This window comes from Pristiophorus japonicus, unplaced genomic scaffold (assembly GCF_044704955.1).
Source record: "Pristiophorus japonicus isolate sPriJap1 unplaced genomic scaffold, sPriJap1.hap1 HAP1_SCAFFOLD_406, whole genome shotgun sequence".
In the NCBI taxonomy this organism is placed as follows: Eukaryota; Metazoa; Chordata; class Chondrichthyes; family Pristiophoridae; genus Pristiophorus; species Pristiophorus japonicus.
Window position 1 is genome coordinate 489,685 of NW_027253937.1, and position 12,556 is coordinate 502,240.

Sequence of the window (12,556 nt, forward strand, 5' to 3'; positions counted from 1 at the left end):
CACACACACTTCAGCTGGGTCTGGGTTACTGGACCCTGAGACTGGTCCATCACACACTGAGCCTCACATTCACACACACTTCAGCTGGGTCTGGGTTACTGGACCCTGAGACTGGTCCATCACACACTGAGCCACACATTCACACACACGTCAGCTGGGTCTGGATCACTGGACCCTGAGACTAGTCCATCACACACTGAGCCACACATTCACACACACTTCAGTTGGGTCTGGATCACTGGACCCTGAGACTGGTTCCTCATACACTGAGCCACACATTCACACACACTTCAGCTGGGTCTGGATCACTGGACCCTGAGACTGGTCCCTCACACACTGAGCCTCACATTCACACACACTTCATCTGGGTCTCGATCACTGCACCCTGAGACTGGTCCATCACACACTGAGCCTTACATTCACACACGCTTCAGCTGGGTCTGGATCACTGGACCCTGAGTCAGGCCCCTCACACCCTGAGCCTCATATTCACACACACTTCAGCTGGGTCTGGATCACTAGACCCTGAGACTGGATCCTCACACACTGAGCCTCACATTCACACACACTTCAGCTGGGTCTGGATCACTGGACCTGTGACTGGTCCCTCACACAATGAGCTTCACATTCACACACACTTCAGCTGGGTCTGGATTCCTGGACCCTGAGACTGGTCCCTCACACACTGAGCCTCACATTCACACACACTTCAGCTGGGTCTGCATCACTGGACCCTGAGACTGGTCCCTCACACACTGAGCCTCACATTCACACACACTTCAGCTGGGTCTGGATCACTGGACCCTGAGACGGGTCCTTCATATACTGAGCCTCACATTCACACACACTTCAGCTGGGTCTGGATCACTGGACCCTGAGACTGGTCCATCACACACTGAGCCTCACATTCACACTCACTTCAGCTGTGTCTGGATCACTGGACCCTGAGACTGGTTCCTCACACACTGAGCCTCACATTCGCACACACTTCAGCTGAGTCTGGATCACTGCACCCTGAGACTTGTCCCTCACATACTGAGCCTCTCATTCACACACACTTCAGCTGGGTCTGGATCACTGAACCCTGAGATTGGTCCCTCACACACTGAGCCTCACATTCACACACACTTCTGCTAGGTCTGTATCACTGGATCCTGAGACTGGTCCGTCACATACTGAGCCTCACATTCACACACACTTCAGCTGCGTCTGGATCACTGGACCCTGAGACTGGTCCCTCACACACTGAGCCTCACATTCACACACACTTCAGCTGGGTCTGGATCACTGGACCCTGAGACTGGTCCCTCACACACTGAGCCTCACATTCACACACACTTCAGCTGGGTCTGAATCACTGGACCCTGAGACTGGTCCCTCACACACTGAGCCTCATATTCACACACACTTCAGCTGGGTCTGGATCACCAGACCCTGAGACTGGTCCCTCACACACTGAGCCTCACATTCACTCAAACTTCAGCTGGGTCTGGATCACTGGACCCTGAGATTGGTCCCTCACACACTGAGCCTCACATTCACAGACACTTCAGCTGGGTCTGGATCACTGAACCCTGAGACTGGTCCCTCACACACTGAGCCTCACATTCACACACACTTCAGCTGGGTCTGGATCACTGGACCCTGCGACTGGTCCCTCAGACACTGAGCGTTACATTAACACCCACTTCAGCTGGGTCTGGATCACTGGACCCTGAGTCTGGTCCCTCACACACTGAGCCTCACATTCACACACACTTCAGCTGGGGCTGGATCACTGGACCCTGAGACTGGTCCCTCACACACTGAGCCTCACATTCACACACACTTCAGCTGGGTCTGGATCACTGGATCCTGAGACTGGTCCCTCACACACTGAGCCTCACATTCACACACACTTTAGCTGGGTCTGGATCACTGGACCATGAGACTGGTCCCTCACACACTGAGCCTCACATTCACACACACTTCAGCTGGGTCTGGATCACTGGACCCTGCGACTGGTCCCTCAGACACTGAGCCTCACATTCACACACACTTCAGCTGGGTCTGGATCACTGGACCCTGAGACTGGTCCCTCACACACTGAGCCTCACATTCACACACACTTCAGCTGGGTCTGGATCACTGGACCCTGCGACTGGTCCCTCAGACACTGAGCGTTACATTAACACCCACTTCAGCTGGGTCTGTATCACTGGACCCTGAGTCTGGTCCCTCACACACTGAGCCTCACATTCACACACACTTCAGCTGGTCTGGATCACTGGACCCTGAGACTGGTTCCTCACACACTGAGCCTCACATTCACACACACTTCAGCTGGGTCTGGATCACTGGACACTGAGACTTGTCCCTCAGACACTGAGCCTCACATTCACACACACTTCAGCTGGGTCTGGATCACTGGACCCTGAGACTGGTCCCTCACACACTGAGCCTCACATTCACACACACTTCAGCTGGGTAGGATCACTGGACAATGAGACTGGTCCCTCACACACTGAGCCTCACAGTCACACACACTTCAGCTGGGTCTGGATCACTGGATCCTGAGACTGGTCCCTCACACACTGAGCCTCACATTCACACACACTTCAGCTGGGTCTGGATCACTGGACCCTGAGACTGGTCCATCACACACTGAGCCTCACATTCACACACACTTCAGCTGGGTCTGGATCACTGGAGCCTGAGGCTGGTCCCTCACACACTGAGCCTCACATTCACACACACTTCAGCTGGGTCTGGATCACTGGACCCTGAGACTGGTCCCTCATACACTGAGCCTCAGATTCACACACACTTCAGCTGGATCTGGATCACTGGACCCTGAGGCTGGACCCTCACACACTAAGCCTCACATTCACACACACTTCAGCTGGGTCTGGATCACTGGACCCTGAGACTGGTCCCTCACACACTGAGCTTCACATTCACACACACTTCAGCTGGGTCTGGATCACTGGACCCTGAGACTGGTCCCTCACACACTGAGTCTCACATTCACACACACTTCAGCTGGGTCTGGATCACTGGACACTGAGGCTGGTCCCTCACACACTGAGCCTCACATTCACACACACTTCAGCTGGGTCTGGATCACTGGACCCTGAGGCTGGTCACACACACACTGAGCCTCATCTCACACACACTTCAGCTGGGTCTGCATCACTGGACCCTCAGACTGGTCCCTCACACATTGAGCCTCTCATTCACACACACTTCAGCTGGGTCTGGATCACTGGAACCTGAGACTGGTCCCTCACACACTGAGCCTCACATTCACAGACACTTCAGCCGGGTCTGGATCACTGGACCCTGAGGCAGGTCCCTCACAAACTGAGCCTCACATTCACACACACTTCAACTGGGTCTGTATCACTGGACCCTGAGACTGGTTCCTCAGAAACTGAGCCTCACATTCACACACACTTCAGCTGGGTCTGGATCACTGGACCCTGAGACTGGTCCCTCACACACTGAGCCTCACATTCACACACACTTCAGCTGGGTCTAGATCACTGGACCCTGAGACTGGTCCCTCACATACTGAGCCTTACATTCACACACACTTCAGCTGGGTCAGGATCACTGGATCCTGAGACTGGTCCCTCACACACTGAGCCTCACATTCACACACACTTCAGCTGGGTCTGGAGCACTGGACCCTGAGACTGGCCCTTCGCAAACTGAGCCTCACATTCACACACACTTCAGCTGGTTCTGGATCACTGGACCCTGAGACTGGTCCCTCACACACTGAGCCTCACATTCACACACACTTCAGCTGGGTCTGGATCACTGGACCCTGAGACTGGTCCCTCACACACTGAGCCTCACATTCACACACACTTCAGCTGGGTCTGGATCACTGGACCCTGCGACTGGTCCCTCAGACACTGAGCGTTACATTAACAGCCACTTCAGCTGGGTCTGGATCACTGGACCCTGAGTCTGGTCCCCCACACACTGAGCCTCACATTCACACACACTTCAGCTGGGGCTGGATCACTGGAACCTGAGACTGGTCCCTCACACACTGAGCCTCACATTCACACACACTTCAGCTGGGTCTGGATCACTGGATCCTGAGACTGGTCCCTCACACACTGAGCCTCACATTCACACACACTTTAGCTGGGTCTGGATCACTGGACCATGAGACTGGTCCCTCACACACTGAGCCTCACATTCACACACACTTCAGCTAGTCTGGATCACTGGACCCTGAGACTGGTTCCTCACACACTGAGCCTCACATTCACACACACTTCAGCTGGGTCTGGATCACTGGACACTGAGACTTGTCCCTCAGACACTGAGCCTCACATTCACACACACTTCAGCTGGGTCTGGATCACTGGACCCTGAGACTGGTCCCTCACACACTGAGCCTCACATTCACACACACTTCAGCTGGGTAGGATCACTGGACAATGAGACTGGTCCCTCACACACTGAGCCTCACAGTCACACACACTTCAGCTGGGTCTGGATCACTGGATCCTGAGACTGGTCCCTCACACACTGAGCCTCACATTCACACACACTTCAGCTGGGTCTGGATCACTGGACCCTGAGACTGGTCCCTCATACACTGAGCCTCAGATTCACACACACTTCAGCTGGATCTGGATCACTGGACCCTGAGGCTGGACCCTCACACACTAAGCCTCACATTCACACACACTTCAGCTGGGTCTGGATCACTGGACCCTGAGACTGGTCCCTCACACACTGAGCTTCACATTCACACACACTTCAGCTGGGTCTGGATCACTGGACCCTGAGACTGGTCCCTCACACACTGAGTCTCACATTCACACACACTTCAGCTGGGTCTGGATCACTGGACACTGAGGCTGGTCCCTCACACACTGAGCCTCACATTCACACACACTTCAGCTGGGTCTGGATCACTGGACCCTGAGGCTGGTCACACACACACTGAGCCTCATCTCACACACACTTCAGCTGGGTCTGCATCACTGGACCCTCAGACTGGTCCCTCACACATTGAGCCTCTCATTCACACACACTTCAGCTGGGTCTGGATCACTGGAACCTGAGACTGGTCCCTCACACACTGAGCCTCACATTCACAGACACTTCAGCCGGGTCTGGATCACTGGACCCTGAGGCAGGTCCCTCACAAACTGAGCCTCACATTCACACACACTTCAACTGGGTCTGTATCACTGGACCCTGAGACTGGTTCCTCAGAAACTGAGCCTCACATTCACACACACTTCAGCTGGGTCTGGATCACTGGACCCTGAGACTGGTCCCTCACACACTGAGCCTCACATTCACACACACTTCAGCTGGGTCTAGATCACTGGACCCTGAGACTGGTCCCTCACATACTGAGCCTTACATTCACACACACTTCAGCTGGTTCTGGATCACTGGATTCTGAGGCTGGTCCCTCACACACTGAGCCTCACATTCACACACACTTCAGCTGGGTCTGGATCACTGGACCCTGAGGCTGGTCCCTCACACATTGAGCTTCACATTCACACACACTTCAGCTGGGTCTGGATCACTGGACCCTGAGACTGGTCCCTCACACACTGAGCCTCACATTCACACACACTTCAGCTGGGTCTGGATCACTGGACCCTGAGACTGGTCCCTCACACACTGAGCCTCACATTGACACACACTTCAGCTGGGTCTGGATCACTGGACCCTGAGACTGGTCCGTCATACACTGAGCCTCACATTCACACACACTTCAGCTGGGTCTGGATCACTGGAGCCTGAGGCTGGTCCCTCACACACTGAGCCTCACATTCACACACACTTCAGCTGGGTCTGGATCACTGGACCCTGAGACTGGTCCCTCACACATTGAGCCTCACATTCACGCACACTTCAGCTGGCTCTGAATCACTGGACCCTGAGACTGGTCCCTCAAACACTGAGCCTCACATTCACACACACTTCAGCTGGGTCTGGATCACTGGATCCTGAGGCTGGTCCCTCACACACTGAGCCTCATCTCACACACACTTCAGCTGGGTCTGGATCACTGGACCCTGAGACTGGTCCCTCACACATTGAGCCTCACATTCACACATACTTCAGCTGGGTCTGGATCACTGGACCCTGAGACTGATTCCCTCACACACTGAGCCTCACATTCACAGACACTTCAGCTGGGTCTGGATCACTGGACCCTGAGGCAGGTCCCTCACAAACTGAGCCTCACATTCACACACACTTCAACTGGGTCTGGATCACTGGACGCTGAGACTGGTTCCTCACACACTGAGCCTCACATTCACACACACTTCAGCTGGGTCTGGATCACTGGACCCTGAGACTGGTCCCTCACACACTGAGCCTCACATTCACACACACTCCAGCTGGGTCTGGTTCACTGGACCCTGAGACTGGTCCCTCACACACTGAGCCTCACATTCACACACACTTCAGCTGGGTCAGGATCACTGGATCCTGAGACTGGCCCTCACACACTGAGCCTCACATTCACACACACTTCAGCTGGGTCTGGATCACTGGACCCTGAGACTGGTCCCTCACACAATGAGCCTCACATTCACACACACTTCAGCTGCGTCTGGATCACTGGACCCTGAGACTGGTCCCTCACACACTGAGCCTCACATTCACACACACTTCAGCTGGGTCTGGATCACTGGACCCTGAGACTGGTCCCTCACACACTGAGCCTCACCTTCACACACACTTCAGCTGCGTCTGGATCATGAGACCCTGAGACTCATCCCTCATACACTGAGCCTCACATTCACACACACTTCAGCTGGGGCTGGATCACTGGACCCTGAGACTGGTCCCTCACACACTGAGCCTCACATTCACACACACTTCAGCTGGGTCTGGATCACTGGATCCTGAGACTGGTCCCTCACACACTGAGCCTCACATTCACACACACTTTAGCTGGGTCTGGATCACTGGACCATGAGACTGGTCCCTCACACACTGAGCCTCACATTCACACACACTTCAGCTGGGTCTGGATCACTGGACCCTGCGACTGGTCCCTCAGACACTGAGCCTCACATTCACACACACTTCAGCTGGGTCTGGATCACTGGACCCTGAGACTGGTCCCTCACACACTGAGCCTCACATTCACACACACTTCAGCTGGGTCTGGATCACTGGACCCTGCGACTGGTCCCTCAGACACTGAGCGTTACATTAACACCCACTTCAGCTGGGTCTGTATCACTGGACCCTGAGTCTGGTCCCTCACACACTGAGCCTCACATTCACACACACTTCAGCTTGGCTGGATCACTGGACCCTGAGACTGGTTCCTCACACACTGAGCCTCACATTCACACACACTTCAGCTGGGTCTGGATCACTGGACACTGAGACTTGTCCCTCAGACACTGAGCCTCACATTCACACACACTTCAGCTGGGTCTGGATCACTGGACCCTGAGACTGGTCCCTCACACACTGAGCCTCACATTCACACACACTTCAGCTGGGTAGGATCACTGGACAATGAGACTGGTCCCTCACACACTGAGCCTCACAGTCACACACACTTCAGCTGGGTCTGGATCACTGGATCCTGAGACTGGTCCCTCACACACTGAGCCTCACATTCACACACACTTCAGCTGGGTCTGGATCACTGGACCCTGAGACTGGTCCATCACACACTGAGCCTCACATTCACACACACTTCAGCTGGGTCTGGATCACTGGAGCCTGAGGCTGGTCCCTCACACACTGAGCCTCACATTCACACACACTTCAGCTGGGTCTGGATCACTGGACCCTGAGACTGGTCCCTCATACACTGAGCCTCAGATTCACACACACTTCAGCTGGATCTGGATCACTGGACCCTGAGCCTGGACCCTCACACACTAAGCCTCACATTCACACACACTTCAGCTGGGTCTGGATCACTGGACCCTGAGACTGGTCCCTCACACACTGAGCTTCACATTCACACACACTTCAGCTGGGTCTGGATCACTGGACCCTGAGACTGGTCCCTCACACACTGAGTCTCACATTCACACACACTTCAGCTGGGTCTGGATCACTGGACACTGAGGCTGGTCCCTCACACACTGAGCCTCACATTCACACACACTTCAGCTGGGTCTGGATCACTGGACCCTGAGGCTGGTCACACACACACTGAGCCTCATCTCACACACACTTCAGCTGGGTCTGCATCACTGGACCCTCAGACTGGTCCCTCACACATTGAGCCTCTCATTCACACACACTTCAGCTGGGTCTGGATCACTGGAACCTGAGACTGGTCCCTCACACACTGAGCCTCACATTCACAGACACTTCAGCCGGGTCTGGATCACTGGACCCTGAGGCAGGTCCCTCACAAACTGAGCCTCACATTCACACACACTTCAACTGGGTCTGTATCACTGGACCCTGAGACTGGTTCCTCAGAAACTGAGCCTCACATTCACACACACTTCAGCTGGGTCTGGATCACTGGACCCTGAGACTGGTCCCTCACACACTGAGCCTCACATTCACACACACTTCAGCTGGGTCTAGATCACTGGACCCTGAGACTGGTCCCTCACATACTGAGCCTTACATTCACACACACTTCAGCTGGGTCAGGATCACTGGATCCTGAGACTGGTCCCTCACACACTGAGCCTCACATTCACACACACTTCAGCTGGGTCTGGAGCACTGGACCCTGAGACTGGCCCTTCGCAAACTGAGCCTCACATTCACACACACTTCAGCTGGTTCTGGATCACTGGACCCTAAGACTGGTCCCTCACACACTGAGCCTCACATTCACACACACTTCAGCTGGGTCTGGATCACTGGACCCTGAGACTGGTCCCTCACACACTGAGCCTCATATTCACACACACTTCAGCTGGGTCTGGATCACTGGACCCTGCGACTGGTCCCTCAGACACTGAGCGTTACATTAACAGCCACTTCAGCTGGGTCTGGATCACTGGACCCTGAGTCTGGTCCCCCACACACTGAGCCTCACATTCACACACACTTCAGCTGGGGCTGGATCACTGGAACCTGAGACTGGTCCCTCACACACTGAGCCTCACATTCACACACACTTCAGCTGGGTCTGGATCACTGGATCCTGAGACTGGTCCCTCACACACTGAGCCTCACATTCACACACACTTTAGCTGGGTCTGGATCACTGGACCATGAGACTGGTCCCTCACACACTGAGCCTCACATTCACACACACTTCAGCTGGTCTGGATCACTGGACCCTGAGACTGGTTCCTCACACACTGAGCCTCACATTCACACACACTTCAGCTGGGTCTGGATCACTGGACACTGAGACTTGTCCCTCAGACACTGAGCCTCACATTCACACACACTTCAGCTGGGTCTGGATCACTGGACCCTGAGACTGGTCCCTCACACACTGAGCCTCACATTCACACACACTTCAGCTGGGTAGGATCACTGGACAATGAGACTGGTCCCTCACACACTGAGCCTCACAGTCACACACACTTCAGCTGGGTCTGGATCACTGGATCCTGAGACTGGTCCCTCACACACTGAGCCTCACATTCACACACACTTCAGCTGGGTCTGGATCACTGGAGCCTGAGGCTGGTCCCTCACACACTGAGCCTCACATTCACACACTTCAGCTGGGTCTGGATCACTGGACCCTGAGACTGGTCCCTCATACACTGAGCCTCAGATTCACACACACTTCAGCTGGATCTGGATCACTGGACCCTGAGGCTGGACCCTCACACACTAAGCCTCACATTCACACACACTTCAGCTGGGTCTGGATCACTGGACCCTGAGACTGGTCCCTCACACACTGAGCTTCACATTCACACACACTTCAGCTGGGTCTGGATCACTGGACCCTGAGACTGGTCCCTCACACACTGAGTCTCACATTCACACACACTTCAGCTGGGTCTGGATCACTGGACACTGAGGCTGGTCCCTCACACACTGAGCCTCACATTCACACACACTTCAGCTGGGTCTGGATCACTGGACCCTGAGGCTGGTCACACACACACTGAGCCTCATCTCACACACACTTCAGCTGGGTCTGCATCACTGGACCCTCAGACTGGTCCCTCACACATTGAGCCTCTCATTCACACACACTTCAGCTGGGTCTGGATCACTGGAACCTGAGACTGGTCCCTCACACACTGAGCCTCACATTCACAGACACTTCAGCCGGGTCTGGATCACTGGACCCTGAGGCAGGTCCCTCACAAACTGAGCCTCACATTCACACACACTTCAACTGGGTCTGTATCACTGGACCCTGAGACTGGTTCCTCAGAAACTGAGCCTCACATTCACACACACTTCAGCTGGGTCTGGATCACTGGACCCTGAGACTGGTCCCTCACACACTGAGCCTCACATTCACACACACTTCAGCTGGGTCTAGATCACTGGACCCTGAGACTGGTCCCTCACATACTGAGCCTTACATTCACACACACTTCAGCTGGGTCAGGATCACTGGATCCTGAGACTGGTCCCTCACACACTGAGCCTCACATTCACACACACTTCAGCTGGGTCTGGAGCACTGGACCCTGAGACTGGCCCTTCGCAAACTGAGCCTCACATTCACACACACTTCAGCTGGTTCTGGATCACTGGATTCTGAGGCTGGTCCCTCACACACTGAGCCTCACATTCACACACACTTCAGCTGGGTCTGGATCACTGGACCCTGAGGCTGGTCCCTCACACATTGAGCTTCACATTCACACACACTTCAGCTGGGTCTGGATCACTGGACCCTGAGACTGGTCCCTCACACACTGAGCCTCACATTCACACACACTTCAGCTGGGTCTGGATCACTGGACCCTGAGACTGGTCCCTCACACACTGAGCCTCACATTGACACACACTTCAGCTGGGTCTGGATCACTGGACCCTGAGACTGGTCCGTCATACACTGAGCCTCACATTCACACACACTTCAGCTGGGTCTGGATCACTGGAGCCTGAGGCTGGTCCCTCACACACTGAGCCTCACATTCACACACACTTCAGCTGGGTCTGGATCACTGGACCCTGAGACTGGTGCCTCACACATTGAGCCTCACATTCACGCACACTTCAGCTGGCTCTGAATCACTGGACCCTGAGACTGGTCCCTCAAACACTGAGCCTCACATTCACACACACTTCAGCTGGGTCTGGATCACTGGATCCTGAGGCTGGTCCCTCACACACTGAGCCTCATCTCACACACACTTCAGCTGGGTCTGGATCACTGGACCCTGAGACTGGTCCCTCACACATTGAGCCTCACATTCACACATACTTCAGCTGGGTCTGGATCACTGGACCCTGAGACTGATTCCCTCACACACTGAGCCTCACATTCACAGACACTTCAGCTGGGTCTGGATCACTGGACCCTGAGGCAGGTCCCTCACAAACTGAGCCTCACATTCACACACACTTCAACTGGGTCTGGATCACTGGACGCTGAGACTGGTTCCTCACACACTGAGCCTCACATTCACACACACTTCAGCTGGGTCTGGATCACTGGACCCTGAGACTGGTCCCTCACACACTGAGCCTCACATTCACACACACTCCAGCTGGGTCTGGTTCACTGGACCCTGAGACTGGTCCCTCACACACTGAGCCTCACATTCACACACACTTCAGCTGGGTCAGGATCACTGGATCCTGAGACTGGCCCTCACACACTGAGCCTCACATTCACACACACTTCAGCTGGGTCTGGATCACTGGACCCTGAGACTGGTCCCTCACACAATGAGCCTCACATTCACACACACTTCAGCTGCGTCTGGATCACTGGACCCTGAGACTGGTCCCTCACACACTGAGCCTCACATTCACACACACTTCAGCTGGGTCTGGATCACTGGACCCTGAGACTGGTCCCTCACACACTGAGCCTCACCTTCACACACACTTCAGCTGCGTCTGGATCATGAGACCCTGAGACTCATCCCTCATACACTGAGCCTCACATTCACACACACTTCAGCTGGGTCTGGATCACTGACCCTGAGGCTGGTCCCTCACACACTGAGCCTCACATTCACACACACTTCAGCTGGGTCTGGATCACTGGACCCTGAGACTGGTCCCTCACACACTGAGCTTCACATTCACACACACTTCAGCTGGGTCTGGATCACTGGACCCTGAGGCTGGTCCCTCACACACTGAGCCTCATCTCACACACTCTTCAGCTGGGTCTGGATCACTGGACCCTGAGACTGGTCCCTCACACATTGAGCCTCACATTCACACACACTTCAGCTGGGTCTGGATCACTGGACCCTGAGACTGGTCCCTCACACACTGAGCCTCACATTCACAGACACTTCAGCCGGGTATGGATCACTGGACCCTGAGGCAGGTCCCTCACAAACTGAGCCTCACATTCACACACACTTCAACAGGGTCTGGATCACTGGACCCTGAGACTGGTCCCTCACACACTGAGCCTCACATTCACACACACTTCAGCTGGGTCTGGATCACTGGACCCTGAGACTGG